At 42.5% G+C, this 14589-nt stretch overlaps 1 long non-coding RNA gene across 1 annotated transcript; it reads left to right on the top strand.

Moving 5' to 3' along the window:
• Nucleotides 1-2228: 2228 nt before the first annotated feature.
• LOC310796571 lies at nucleotides 2229-6061 on the top strand. Its single transcript, XR_014553684.1, has 8 exons — nucleotides 2229-2295; nucleotides 3017-3214; nucleotides 3336-3637; nucleotides 3911-4018; nucleotides 4193-4301; nucleotides 4480-4590; nucleotides 4771-4881; nucleotides 5052-6061. It is a non-coding gene; the product is annotated as an uncharacterized lncRNA (long non-coding RNA).
• The last annotated feature ends 8528 nt before the right edge of the window (nucleotides 6062-14589 follow it).

The following is a 14589-nucleotide window of genomic DNA, read 5'->3' on the forward strand; positions in this document are numbered from 1 at the left end:
CGCAAATTATGCTCACGGGAAATCGCCGGCGCTGACTGCGCCGAGGGGGTCGCTGCAGCTGGCCGTCCTATCGGCGCAGCTCGGCAGAGGGGGGCGTGCAGCTCCTCGAAAATGTGACTCCGCGGCGTCAACTCCTTGTTGTCAGGAATGAGGAAATGCCATTTCCTCATTTAACAGTGCGTGTCCCTCATCTAGCAAAGCCTTCTGCAGGCTCACCGGAATGAGTTTTGAAATGGAGGGACAATAAAATGTCCCCCCACTGACATGATTGCAAGTGCAAGTTCTTGGTAAACGGCACGATAATGTTTTGGACGAGTTACGTTCGAGTATGCACAGTCTCGCTGTCGCTGCTCGGCGGCGGCAAGGCTCCAAGTCGAGGCTGCGCAGAACCTTGTCAGCGCCTTTAGTTAGTATGCATATTCTATTCAGGGTACAAGTGGTACCACTTTCTTCCCTACTTCTTGTGTTTATTTCCTCTGTAGATTTTTGTGGTCTTGTTGATTGGTGAAGACTGTGTGGTGTTGATTGGTGAAGACTGTGTGGTTTTTGTGGTCTTGTTGATTGGTGAAGACTGTGTGGTTTTTGTGGTCTTGTTGATTGGTGAAGACTGTGTGGTTTTTGTGGTCTTGTTGATTGGTGAAGACTGTGTGGTTGTGCTGCAGCTCATCATTTCTCACTTTTTCCTCTCCTTGTTACGCTGCCAGAGAATTGTGTGTTTCCAGGAGCAAATGCCCTCTGGAGCTCTCAACCCAGTTAGCAGCACTCTGACTGTGCTGATGTGTCCATGGTGACCAATGTGCTTCCTTCTACTAAGCGGTAGATATCTTTTATTCGTTTGGCTGGTTTCACAGATAGACAGATAGAATTCTGTTGCTACACGTGTCAGTGTGTTCTATGCTCTCTGCATGTTGTTGATATGCTTCTGCACCAGGGTGACAGATGATTCTGATGTTTATCTGATTCTGATAAGATTCAGGTTATTAGCAGCCGCGACACTGGGTTGTATTGTTTTCACCTTGTGTGTGTGTGTGTGTGTGTGTGTGTGTGTGTGTGTGTGTGTGTGTGTGTCATTATGGCCAAATGTGGTCCTGGAGACACATTGTAGCGGGTATTACCACACAGGCCATTTTGAGTACTTTGACAGGTGTTTATATGTCTGTCTATCCCTGGACAGATTTTGTCTTGACACCCCCATTTTATGTCCCAGTTGTACTTTTCCTTTAACGTGCGTGTGTGTGTGTGTGTGTGTGTGTGTGTGTGTGTGTGTGTGTGTGTGTGTGTGTGTGTGTGTGTGTGTGTCATATGTAAGACAAATTCACTAAATTAGGCGATATTGTATTTGGGTAACCCTTTATTTTACAGGTACCCTAGTACATATGAACTATTTGTAATTACACATGAACACCAATATTTATAAATGATGTTCATATGTAGTTACATGGTACCGGACCTGTAAGGTGGAGTGAGTCTATTCAACTGTAGTTCATATGTAGTTACATGGTATGAATGTATGAATATTAGTATGAATATTTTTTCCCAAGTCTCTGTGTATAATAACAAAGCTACCAAGTGACAGCTACATCTGACTGACATACAGTTATCCTCTCAAATTCCACCATGGAATTTGAAAAAGCCCTCATGGTTGAGTGGTTAAAGCCGCCTGCTTTGCAATCAGAAGTTCAGTGGTTTGAATCCACCACTGGGTTTTAGCAATCACTGGCTGGAGCTTCTTCACAGGTCCGGACCGGTACCATAACTACATATGAACTACAGTTGAATAGACTCACTCCACTTTACAGGTCCGGTACCATGTAACTACATATGAACTACAGTTGAATACACTCACTCCACTTTACAGGTCCGGTACCATGTAACTACATATGAACTACAGTTTAATAGACTCACTCCATTTTACAGGTCCATTACAATGTAACTACATATGGTGTTGTCTATTTGGTGTTGTAATTACAAATAGTTCATATCGTCGGTGTCGGGCCAGGACCTCGAATCTCACTTTTTTCACTTTTTTACTTTTTCTCATAAATCAGTGGCACTAGGCACCCCCCACCCCTCTGTGTGTGTTTTACAAATTTTAACCAATAGAAAAGCATTAAAACGATCTTGTGAGTAATTCTCGTAACGCCATTGGCCCTCAAACTGTCCATCAAACCTCGAAACTCCACCCCTGCCTCCTGTCTCCAGGCAGAAAACCACCCGCAAAGACCGCAGGATTCGCAGGATTCGCAGGATTCGCAGATTCCCAGCTGGCACAGGTTTTTTTTGACTTCGTCTGAGGTAAATTGATCAATAAAATGTTTTCAAACTGCAAACTCATTAAACTATGCAGTGTACCTATCGTTATGTCTGATGGTAACACTATAAATCGAAGTGGTTGTTGATAGTGGGACAAATGGCTAACATAGCGCGGCTAACATGCTATCGCGGCTAACGAGCAATGCTGTTTCTGGAGAGAAAAGCTGAATCATCGTCACAATAAACATTTAAACTATGCAGTCAGTCAGTGTACCTATCCTTATGTCTGATGGCAACATTGTGATTATAAATCGAAGTGGTTGGTTGTTGACAGTAATGCTAGAAAAGCTAGCTAATGTTACAAACGTTAGCGCTCCATGTTAGCTAGCTTTTTCTAGCCTGAGAAATGTTGAATCATCGTCATATCACTACGTTAGCTTCTAACATTAGATCAATCATTCGCTCAATCTTTACTTCATGAAAGGTGATAGAACAGTCACTTGAAATTCTCTTGAAACTGTGATGATAAATGTAGTCTCAACAGCAAAGAAATTGCTTGCTCTCTGAGTCTAGATACAAGCTGGTCAAATTAATGTTATCATGTTAGCCTACTTGAGCTGTCGCTATTTAAGACTGTCATCATCAGATGTATGTAATTCATAATTACTAATCTAGTTAGCTAGATAACTTTTTGCTTCAACATGATGCTATAACCTGTTGATGCAAACTAATCTGTTATGACCCGGTTTGTTTGTTTTTGCAGTAGAAATGTCTCTGTCGCTGGAAGAGATGTGCCAGCTGGTCAATGTGAAGTATTCACAGGCAATAAGGGCAGTTAGTGTAGTTGCATCTGACAGTACATCTGAAGAGGAAGTAGGCAGCTCCTGCCATCCCACAGGCTCAGAGGATGATGGGGCAGCAGTGGAGCAAGGAGAGAGAGAGGAGTTTGAAGCGGACACAGGTAGGGTGAATTGTGTTAATCAGGAATTGATATTACAATGGTTAATGAGTGGATACACATTTCACAGACACACACTTAATCATGTTTTTGTTTTGTTTTTGTTCCCTCCCCCCCTCCACAGCAGCTCTCACAGTGGATAATATGAGGGAAAAAGTCTGGAGCAGCGCTGACAATTTAAATACCTTTAATTTTTTTATACATTTTAATAGGTGCAGAGTATCAGACGTATATTATCAGACTTTTAGTCTGATACTTTGTCTGATGCACTTAATGAAGGGATTTAATTGTCCGAGCTGCTCAAGATTTTCTCCTTTTTTATTGATGCTACCTTCCTGTTTCTGTGATGCACCGGACCTGCCTACTAATATAGCTGAAGTGCGGTGGGACTCTCTCTCTACTGGATAATACGAGGGATCAGTGTTGGTAAACAACGGCTTACTGAGGGGTAACTTTATAATGGGACCTTATGGAGCCAGCCCTGAGCGACAGTTACACAACATACATGATACATCAGACTCTTGAGCTACTTCTGCTCTCACTCAGAATGTCAAAATATAAGCGATGTGATGTATACTTTTTGAGATATTGACGTTTGTTTGGCACAACTCATACTAGTTAACTGCTGCAGGGTTCCACATTTCCGGGTGGTTTTTGATTATGATGGAAAAACTGATGTTTTTGTTGTTGTTTCCACAGCAGAAGGAGGCAGCTCATCTCAACCCAGGAAAGAATCAGAGGATGAGGGGACAGTGGAGCATGCGAGGAGAGAGAGTGCAGAGAGCGAGGATTCGGAGGCGGACACAGGTAGGGTGAATGTGTTACTGTAATCAGGAATTGATATTACAATGTTTCATGAGTGGATAGACACATTTCACAGTAGACACACACACACACACACACTTTTTTTTAAATCTCCACAGCAGCTGTCACAGTGCATAATACAGACACACACTGATGTTTTTGTTGTTGTTTCCACAGCAGAAGAAGGAGGCAGCTCATCTCATCCCAGCACAGAGTCAGAAGATGAGGGGACAGTGGAGCATGCGAGGAGAGAGTGCAGAGAGCGAGGATTCGGAGGCGGACACAGGTAGGGTGAATGTGTTACTGTAATCAGGAATTGATATTACAATGTTTCATGAGTGGATAGACACATTTCACAGTAGACACACACACACACACACACACACTTTTTTTTAAATCTCCACAGCAGCTGTCACAGTGCATAATACAGACACACACTGATGTTTTTGTTGTTGTTTCCACAGCAGAAGAAGGAGGCAGCTCATCTCATCCCAGCACAGAGTCAGAAGATGAGGGGAGAGTGGAGCATGCGAGGAGAGAGAGTGCAGAGAGCGAGGATTCGGAGGCGGACACAGGTAGGGTGAATGTGTTACTGTAATCAGGAATTGATATTACAATGTTTCATGAGTGGATAGACACATTTCACAGAAGACACACACACACACACACACACACACTTTTTTTTTTTTTATCTCCACAGCAGCTGTCACAGTGCATAATACAGACACACACTGATGTTTTCGTTGTTTCCACAGCAGAAGAAGGAGGCAGCTCATCTCAACCCAGGAAAGAATCAGAGGATGAGGGGACAGTGGAGCATGCGAGGAGAGAGAGTGCAGAGAGCGAGGATTTGGAGGCGGACACAGGTAGGGTGAATGTGTTACTGTAATCAGGAATTGATATTACAATGTTTCATGAGTGGATAGACACATTTCACAGTAGACACACACACACACACACTTTTTTTTAAATCTTTGTATAAACTATGGTCGTTTGTCGTATTGACTCTTTTCCCTCCATCTTTCTGTCTGCCCAGAGCACCGTCGCAGGGGGGAGGTGGTCAACGCTGCTCAAGGAGATTGGTGCAGAGGACGGCGCCAGCGCTATTTATTTTATTTATTTATATTTATATTTTGTATAATCAGACCAGGAGACCCAGTAAAAATGTCTGCGGGTACGAGGCCGGCGTGTGTGTGTGTGTGTGTGTGTGTGTGTGTGTGTGTGTGTGTGTGTGTGTGTGTGTGTGTGTGTGTGTGTGTGTGTGTGTGTGTGTGTGTGTGTGTGTGTGTGTGTGTGTGTGTGTTTTCAGTGAGTGGGAGTTTATCTTCATATTTGTGTTTTGTAAGATTATAATTTGTTTTGTATCAGTCTGGACTTCAGTCAGTGGGTGCGAGTACTTGCACAACGCCTTCAGCCAATCCGTGTTACCAAATCAACTCAGAAGAACAGTGAAAGTCTTTTCTGGGGCATTACTCTTGTTCTTGTTTAATTGTTATTGAGTCTATTTCTGCAATTACTGCCCTTATGGCTGTTTACTCTACTAATGTTAACTTTACCACTTGTTGCTTAAGGAAATGACATTACGGTTTTGCCAGTGGCAGCACTGATTGGCCCGGTTATGCCCTCAACTACGACACAGTCACTGATTTGTCAGGTTACATTCTAATTGAATTTATTAATTTTAATTTAATTACTGATTCAAGTCAGCAGGTGCCATTAAGCTGGCTGTACCTGTGCTGGGTCTAGGACCTACAATAGGAGGTCTGATGGCTGTGGCAGGGGCAGCTGGGGTTTGTCTGTCTGCAGACATTATGGACAGGCAGAGGGTATGGGGTAACACTTTGGGCAGCTGCAGGGGCTTATTTGTTATTTATGTGCCCACAGCAGGTTGTCAGGTTTTTGTGGCTCTGTGATGCCGTGATCCCTTGTGGACCTTATCTTAAGATGTTGCAGTTGTGGTTAAATATGAGGTAGGGTATAGTTGTAACTATAGGTTATTTTACTTACAAAAAATGTATAGGCTACTGATTCTAAATTGTATTTTTCTATTCGTGGGGTTTGTTTGCATTAAACCTTGAATTACCCTAATCTCTTGCCTTTTCTTCCAATCTGTGCTAAAGTGACAAAAATCAATTAATCACAATACCTTTGAGTAACTAGTATTGTTAATAGTCTTGTATGTCTCCAGTAGGCATCAGTATCGAGCCAGAAACTGGAGGAAGCCACCAGTTTCCTGCTATACCTTTCAAAAGAACACATTTTGGACTGTTCTCCACTCCAATGTGTCTTCTTGCATTGGTTTGCTATGCAATGGCTTTCTTTACTCAAGAAACACTCAAGACTAATGTTTTTATTAATTTTGAGGACTGCGACAATGCTAGTGGAGAGGAGTGCAGACAAACCATCTAGTCAGCCAGTAGACTCAGTTCGCTAGTCAGCCAGTGCTGTATTCATTGGAACGTCAAATGTGTTTTATTTTGAAAGGTATGGCAGGAAAATGTTATGGTTTATTGGTAGTGAGCTTGAAAAAAACATGTTTTGCTGCTAGAATTTCTAGAAAGTACAACAATCATAATAAGAGAAGTTTCCCAGCTTCATCACTGCATGTGGAAAAGTGGATTATTCAGATTACTCCATGGATTATTATTTCTCCTTCTGGATTACGTTTGGGGAGGCTTTGATGAGGTAGGCTGAGGCATCAACAACATGAGTTGATAACCTTATGCGATGCACAACGTTACTGCAGCTGGAATCAATGAATGACCAAATCTCTGAAGTCCATATTCTCACATTATTTGTCTTCCAAAATCCTGTAACTCCATTTGAGCTTTATTCACATTTGGGGGGGTTTGATCAGGAAGGCAGGCAACTATGAGTTGATGATAACGTAATGTGATGCCTTACTGCCATTTGAATCAATGAATGACAAAAGCTCTAATATCCATATTTTCACAAAATTTGTCTTCCAAAATCCTGTAACTCCATTTAAGCTTTATTCACGTTTGGGGGGGTTTGATCAGGAAGGCAGGCAACTGTGAGTTGATGATAACGTAATGTGATGCCTTACTGCCATTTGAATCAATAAATGACAAAATCTCTAATATCCATATTTTTACTAAATGTGTCTTCCAAAATCCTGTAACTCCATTTAAGCTTCATTCGGGTAAAATATTAATAATGTAATGACACATGCAAGTAACTGACCCTATATGAAGACACTGTACCAACTTTGGCGACGTGGTGTTCAGTTATTTTAAAAACACAGGGTTTTTTTCATCTCCTGAAAAGTTGTGGTTTTGGAGATACAAGGTTTCGGCACGACAGCAGCGATATGTAACTAGGGTACCTGTAAAATAAATATGTGTTATAATTAAAAATAAGTTTGGTGATTTGGGTTTTCAATCACTTTTAAAGATCCACACAGAGAAAAGACAGAGAGTGGATTAGGTACCGGTTGAACACTGGCAACTGCAGGAGATGCAGTAAAGCTGACAGAGAAGAAGCTGTAAGTTTGGTGGCGACGGTGATTCATTGGACCGTTGACCTTCCTCCAGGGAGATGATGAACAACCCGGTAGCAGACCCCGGGCCTCGGTCCCTGCTCTGCCTCTCAGCTGTCTGCAGCTTCACCTTCAGCTCACATTCAATCACTCTGGCAGCCATGGGCTGATAAATGCTCACCATATGGCTACCTTCCTCCTTCCTCACCTCTTGCTCCATCCTGCAAAACAAACAACAAAATGTCAGCGCTGCTGCAATGGTGCCACCCAGAGTGGTGTAGTAAGAGAGTGGCGACAACGGAGGTCCAAAAAATGCGGATCCAGGAAGGGTGCTCGCCCTACGTTTGAATGCATAAAATAAAGCTGATAATATACAATTTGATTATTTAAACATCTAACCCTTTCAAAGTGCATCACAAACAGACCAACGCAACTCAACAGTGCTCCTTAATCCAGAACCTTACGTCCCAGAAGTTCCTTTTTGCCAAAAGTTCCTTTTGCAATGTAAAAAACTGATCCATTGGAGTGAATGGAGATGTCGCGACTTTTCTATATAGAAGGCTCTGGTACCACAGACAACAGACATCCACCCCCGGCACCACCCCCCCCCCCCCCTCCCCCCTCCCAATGTGCTGCTCTAGCCCCTAATGGCCTGCATTACTGCAGCTAATGGAGAAGACGAGGGACAAATTGCTGCTCTGCTGCCCTTGCTGAAGTACATCCATTTGAAAATTATATTTGTGTTTTGCTTGTTTTTTTTATTCTTCTTTTCTTTAAAGTTTTGAAATAAAAGTTGTATCTAGCTGTCTGGTATTTTTACCTGTAGTGCTCAGTATTTTATGAGTTTTTATTCCACCGCCAATAAAAAAGGAGCTTTGAGTTGCCCTGAAAAACCTCCCTAACCAGTAACCCAGAGCATCAAGACACGCATGCAAGAAGGCCCCGGGGCCTTCCCTTTGAACGATGGCTATATTTCTTTGTCTTTTGCACACACACACACACACACACACACACACACACACACACACACACACACACACACACACACACAGTGTGTGTTCTCTGCCACCCTGTAGTAGAACATGGTGTGGGACTCTGCTCTTGGCATGTCTGGGGAAAAAAGCAGAGGCAATTATTATGGCTCCTGATGTATTATTCCTGCCCAGCCTCCTGGACAGGAAGTGGCTCCGGGGTCCTCTGCAGAATTCATCAGCACACACCTCGTGTGTAAACTACAACACTGTTCCAAATGACAGCTAAGCCTGCACAGTCACAATCGATGATGAGGGATTCAGTGAGAATGCCGTGGAAAAATATCTTTGAAATGGAGATATTGAGGAATTCTACATTTCATTGCGGAAGCCGTGACAGCTTTTGATTGACTGATTTGCATCCCTAATATCCATCTTTAATAAATAGCTTCAATTTGTGCACTGTGGTCAACATGACTGGAGCAATATGTTGTGCTGCTGATATAATGAGACCACCCCAGGAGCAATTAGGTCCACAGGTTTCCTTGGAAACACCCATTAATTATGACGGCCTATGAATGAGCACACTGTTAGCCAATGCCACGTCACATTTTTAATGTTGCTATTTAAATGCAAATTCTGGCTTAATGACCCCAATTGAATTGCAATGAATAGTTTCAATTTCAATTTTTTTTGCGTGCCTTTGATGTGCCTTTGAAGCTTGGTGCGAGCCCCAGCATTGCATCATGGTCACTCGTGTCAATGCAGGAAATAATAGCTCTGTGGATTGCAAAGAACATGCCTCCAATCTATTACTATGCAGACAACATCGCTTTGACGTCAATACAAATGCTCCTATTGTGATTTAATTATGGAGTTGTGTAATAATAAGACATTGTTTGAACTGCACGACATGTTAATGTGCTGCAGTGCAGGAAGATCCAGTGTCAAGTGTTACTATGATACTATATATATATACACACAGTAATATCAATAATCACACTCAGCATAAAGGCAAAAGAGACGCCGAGTAACTCTGTCTTCAAAGAAATGGGTAATGTCTCCAATGCCAAGCGTCATGGTGGGTCCCATCTCGTGCTGTTGAACACCTGCCTCAGTTGTAACCTTGGCCAATCCAGCAGTCCCTGCAGGGCTACTGCCGCTCAGAGTGGGCTGTAATACGACTCACAGTCCCTGCAGGGCTAATGCCGGTCAGAGTGGGCTGTAATACGACTAATCAGACGCTTTAACTTTTATGTAAATTGCCCCGGCTTATGAATGTTTAACGAGGTGATGTCAAAGACAAAAGGGGGTGGGATGAGGGGAGGCGGGTGAATGCTGAACTGTCAGAGATGTGAGCTCGAAATCTGATTAGCCAGGTCCCTACTGAAAGTCACTCCACACACACACAGGTCCCTACTGAAAGTCACTCCACACACACAAATGAGCTCAGGAAGTTAGTGTCATTAGCTGAGCCACTGTTCAAATTGGCCGGATACATGATTTGACTGTTAGAGCTCAACAGTCATCGTCGTCGTGGCGTCACCTCGGGTTCCGGTTGAGTATTTCCCCGATTCGTTTTTCTCAATCAGGTTTTGGAAAATCCTTATCTAAAGAGTTTTAAGCCTGGAACCTGGCCTGAGAGAGAATCGTGACCATAAAACATTTGATTCAGAGTTGAGCTGGGTACAAGACTGTGTACATATCGTAAGAGTGAAGAAACTACTCATCCCATAGTCCTTTCCGGCCACAAATAGAGCATTTCAGCCAATGGGAGAACACTCTGAGCGCCAGTGGGCAGGACCAGCAGTATTGAATGGCGCTATTACAGCTATTAGCTCAATGGCTAACTTTATCCTATAATCGCCTTGCCTTGAAGGTAATTACATACTGTAGTAAATTGTACATATCACTTTACAAATTATATTCAGTATTGTTGCATCATGCCTACTGATGTGGGTGTTCCTCCTCCTTTACCCATAACTTCTATAATCAAGGTGATAGAAGATGATGATGATGATGATGATGATGATGATGACGATGATGATGATATGACCCTTATTGGTCTTCTCCTGAAAGACAATGGTGTACAGTGCATGAGGAGGAATACTTTAGCAGGTCACTGTCCTGCAGGTCCGATGTTGGGCAAGTAAACTGGAGATAAATGTGGTCAAAACAATAATACAATTATAATACAAACAAAATCAAGGGGAACCAATAACACCCTCGCGGTCATACTCAATAAACAGCCCGTTGAAGAAGTAAAACATTTTAAGCACTTGGGCACAATCATTGGTCAGACCCGATCTTTTAATGAGAAATCAGGGAGCATTTTAAAGAGGGCCAAACAGCAATTGTTTTTAATCAGGAAGCTGAGGCGCTTTGGCGTTATGCAACACAAACTTGAAATAGCACCCAGGAGCCTGGCTGAAAGCATCTTATCATCGTGCTAATATAATCAGGCGGGCGGCGGTTCCACGCGGCGCACAATTGGTCAACGCAGAGGCGGCGCGATACGCGTGCGAGCTGTGTCGAGGCACGGTAGAAGTGAGCGCTGCCATTTGAGCGTGCGAGGCAGCGAGGGACGCTAGAAAGGGGCACGCGATATTTCTAGTTGAACATAACAGCTTGGTACGGCAACCGAGTGTCAAGAGCAAAAACAAGCTCTCCAAAATTGTTAACATTGCAGGGAAGGTGTTTGGCAAGTCACAAAAACAACCTTACAATATATTTGGGAGTGCTCGACACAGGAAGGCCTCACATCCACTACACTCAGTTTGAACTGCTCCCATCTAGCTGTCGAGTCAGGGTCCCAAGGGCCAGCCGGAACATACTGTATAGAATAAATATTTTATTCCCTATGACATAGAGACATTGAACACTGTATTGGGGAACACTTATATAAGATTTGCTTTGTGGTATTACTTACATTATATAACCTATCTGCTGCTACCTACATTATGTCATGTGCTTTTGCTGTACTTTAGGAGAAGCCAATGACAAATTTCCACTGAGGTGGACAATAAATTAAATCAATCACTAAACAAGCACACACAGATTAACAGTGTTGTTACTCCACAGAGCTATCCGTCATTACTGAGCTGCCTTCCCTTCTACCTAACGTATCTCACACACACTGACTTGTGTTGCAGCAGAGTGACTCCATAATTCAGGTCAACAGGAGGCCTTAGGCGTGCAATTGTCTTTCACAAAGTAACTTGTGTGAGGAATAATGGCTCAAATGTATAACTAGGCTATAGTGCTTCATAAGTTTTGGTTAAAATGTTAGCCTAAGGAAATGGGCCTCCACACTTAATAAACAGAATAGGTATTTGTCAAGTACAAGAAAAACATTAGAATTTGTCTTGGTGGCCCAGATATATTGGGATCTTAAATAGTCACCCAATACATATGGACACATACAGCACAACAGAACCTCACATAGTCCAGGTGGACAGCGTAAGACATATTAGATACTGTACTGTATTTAATTGTACATATCGCTCTCCAAATTATATTCAGTACATATTGTTGCATCATGCCTACCAATATGGACGTTCCTCCTCCGTTAACCATAACTTCTATAATCAAAATAGTGTGTAAGAACTTGAGCTCTGTTTACCAAACCCCTCTGGTGCACACTCAGTAGATTAATGTTTGGGACACTGGGCACTTTATTGAAATGGACCAAAGCTTGTTAGACTGGTCGGATTCAAAGTCTAACATTAAAATAAAGGTCTTTCTCAGCACTAAATGTGTCCACATTTAATGCGTCTAGCGTCTGTGAAATGGAAGATGAAGTCATCTGATAAAATCATGTGATTGCTGGTTATATGTACAGCAATAATAAGCACCAACGGGAAATAATTTTGCCATAGAGCAGGAGTAGCGAGTAAAAACAAATCTAAAAATCAATTCTCAAGCAACATTCGCTCTGGATATCTTGGAACCTAGGTATGAAAAATTATTCAAATCTAATATCCGGATCCATAAAACATCATTTGAATCAAAGGGATTTATGCCTCTAAAAAACAAAGAGGAGTTTTCTTTTCAAATGGAAATTAATTAGGAGTTAATGGTTTAGAGCTGCATTTAAAACAACAATGTTCTGAACCGCTAAGTGCTCTCAGCATCCCTGATGACAAAAACAATAGCTTTGATTTTCGTCAGGGGTTCATCGCCATCAGACAATTATAGGATTCACTTTAGTTTGTCATTTTATGATTAGATGGGCCATTTGTTTTGACACTGTAGAGAAACAGAATGCTAGTGGCTTAATGCATTGGCCGTTCATCTCTCGTCAAGGAAAAGTGCTCTTTTAGCAGAAACACGCTAGCGTCACCGTTATTTCCCATCAACCCATGTGTACTTCCATCATCCCTGAACATTTACTGTACTTGGGTTTCCATCATGGCTCCCAGGAGATCCATGTAAATATTGAATCCAGGGGTCACAGACTTGTCTTTCTACAAGGGCTGCAGAGAGCTTTATCTATAGAATTGAGCATGCGGGCAATATTTCTATGTTTGTTTGTACGTTTCAATTATGTGTCCGGCCACAGCTACGCCTTTCAAGTGTGATCGGGCTGAAACTTTCAGGGGGTGTAATAAAGGGCACCAGTGCGGGTGCTGACGGGGACTGACAGAGCCGGATCTTTTAATTAGGCTAATTAGTTAATGATGTGATGTCATCAGTGATGATGTCAAAAGTGATGTCATACGGCCGCACACACACACACCCGCGCGCACACACACACACACACACACACACACACACACACACACACACACAAACAAGGAGGCATTGTGACAAGACTGATCAGTGATGTCTCACACACACACACACACACACACACATACATACACACAAGGAGGCATTGTGACAAGACTGATCAGTGATGTCATAGTGACATCAGTGATGATGGAGCTGGATCTTCAATGTGATGTCCTCAGTGATGTGAGATGAGTCATCAGTGATGAGTCAGCAAACTCTGTCTGTTTCAGCCTTTGTCCCAATGATGATGTCATAGACATTGTACAGTCTTATGACATAACTGATGACATCAGTGATATCACTCAAAGCAAGGCTATGACATCACTAATGATGTCACAATGAAATTGATGTCATCGTGACCTATTTATAGAAGAATCAACTCGAAAGGACTCTGACTCCTGCTGAGAAAAAGCAAACTTCTTGGGGCAGGGGAGCTACTGACCCCAAGGGCAGAACAGCTGCTGGGACAGGTGAGGATGAGCTACGGGCGACGCTTGATGCCTAGTGTTTAAAATGTCCCCCGATATCTCTCCTTGACTTATTCTTGAGTTGTTTTGTACTGTAATTGGGGCATGATTGGATTAAGAGAGGAAATGGTGGGAAGATAGAGGGTGTTGTGCTACTGAATATAATCCAATATAAGAGCTACAGTATTGTCTCTGCAATGTTTTGGATGCTTGGAAATGTACTACTGTTTGCATTTGGAGTGCTGTGTCTGTCTCGTGGTTACCAGGCACCCTGGAATAATTACTTTCCTTGACATGAAGAGTGTCTTTTTTGAGTGTCTTCGTCGTAAACTGGCCATGCATACTGTCTATTCTCATAAGCTTTCTTTGCTTGGTTCATAATGACAGCGAAAACTAATGCTACTGCTAATGGTAAAGAACAAGAAAACAATCTCTCTGTAGAGTGCAAGCAAAAATGACCAATAACATTTGTTCTTAGTGTGAACTGTTAGTTTAGGAATTGCCAAACCTAAAGAGAAATGTATCTGTTATTGCAGTTTATATTACCAGCTTTGAGTGTTTTGTTTTGTTGTTTTCCTGTGTTCCTGAAGTGAGCACAAATAACTTCAAACCCCGCTGCTGAAACTATATCATTTAGATGACATCTGCTCTTTTCCCACACTTTTATAAAAGTGGGTTGTCGGGAGAGAGTGAAGCGGAAGCAAGAAGCGTGGAACAAACGGAAGGTGAAGACATATGTCTGTTTCAAAAGGACTAGCTCTCCATGTTGGAGTAATTCTGCTTGATCTCACAGAACAAAAAGGCAGTTTGAAAATCCTTCTGGCACTGTGCTCCAATCTAACTTATTTTAAGAAATCAGCAGAG

Source organism: Poromitra crassiceps (assembly GCF_964638095.1).
Source record: "Poromitra crassiceps genome assembly, chromosome: 23".
NCBI lineage: Eukaryota > Metazoa > Chordata > Actinopteri > Beryciformes > Melamphaidae > Poromitra > Poromitra crassiceps.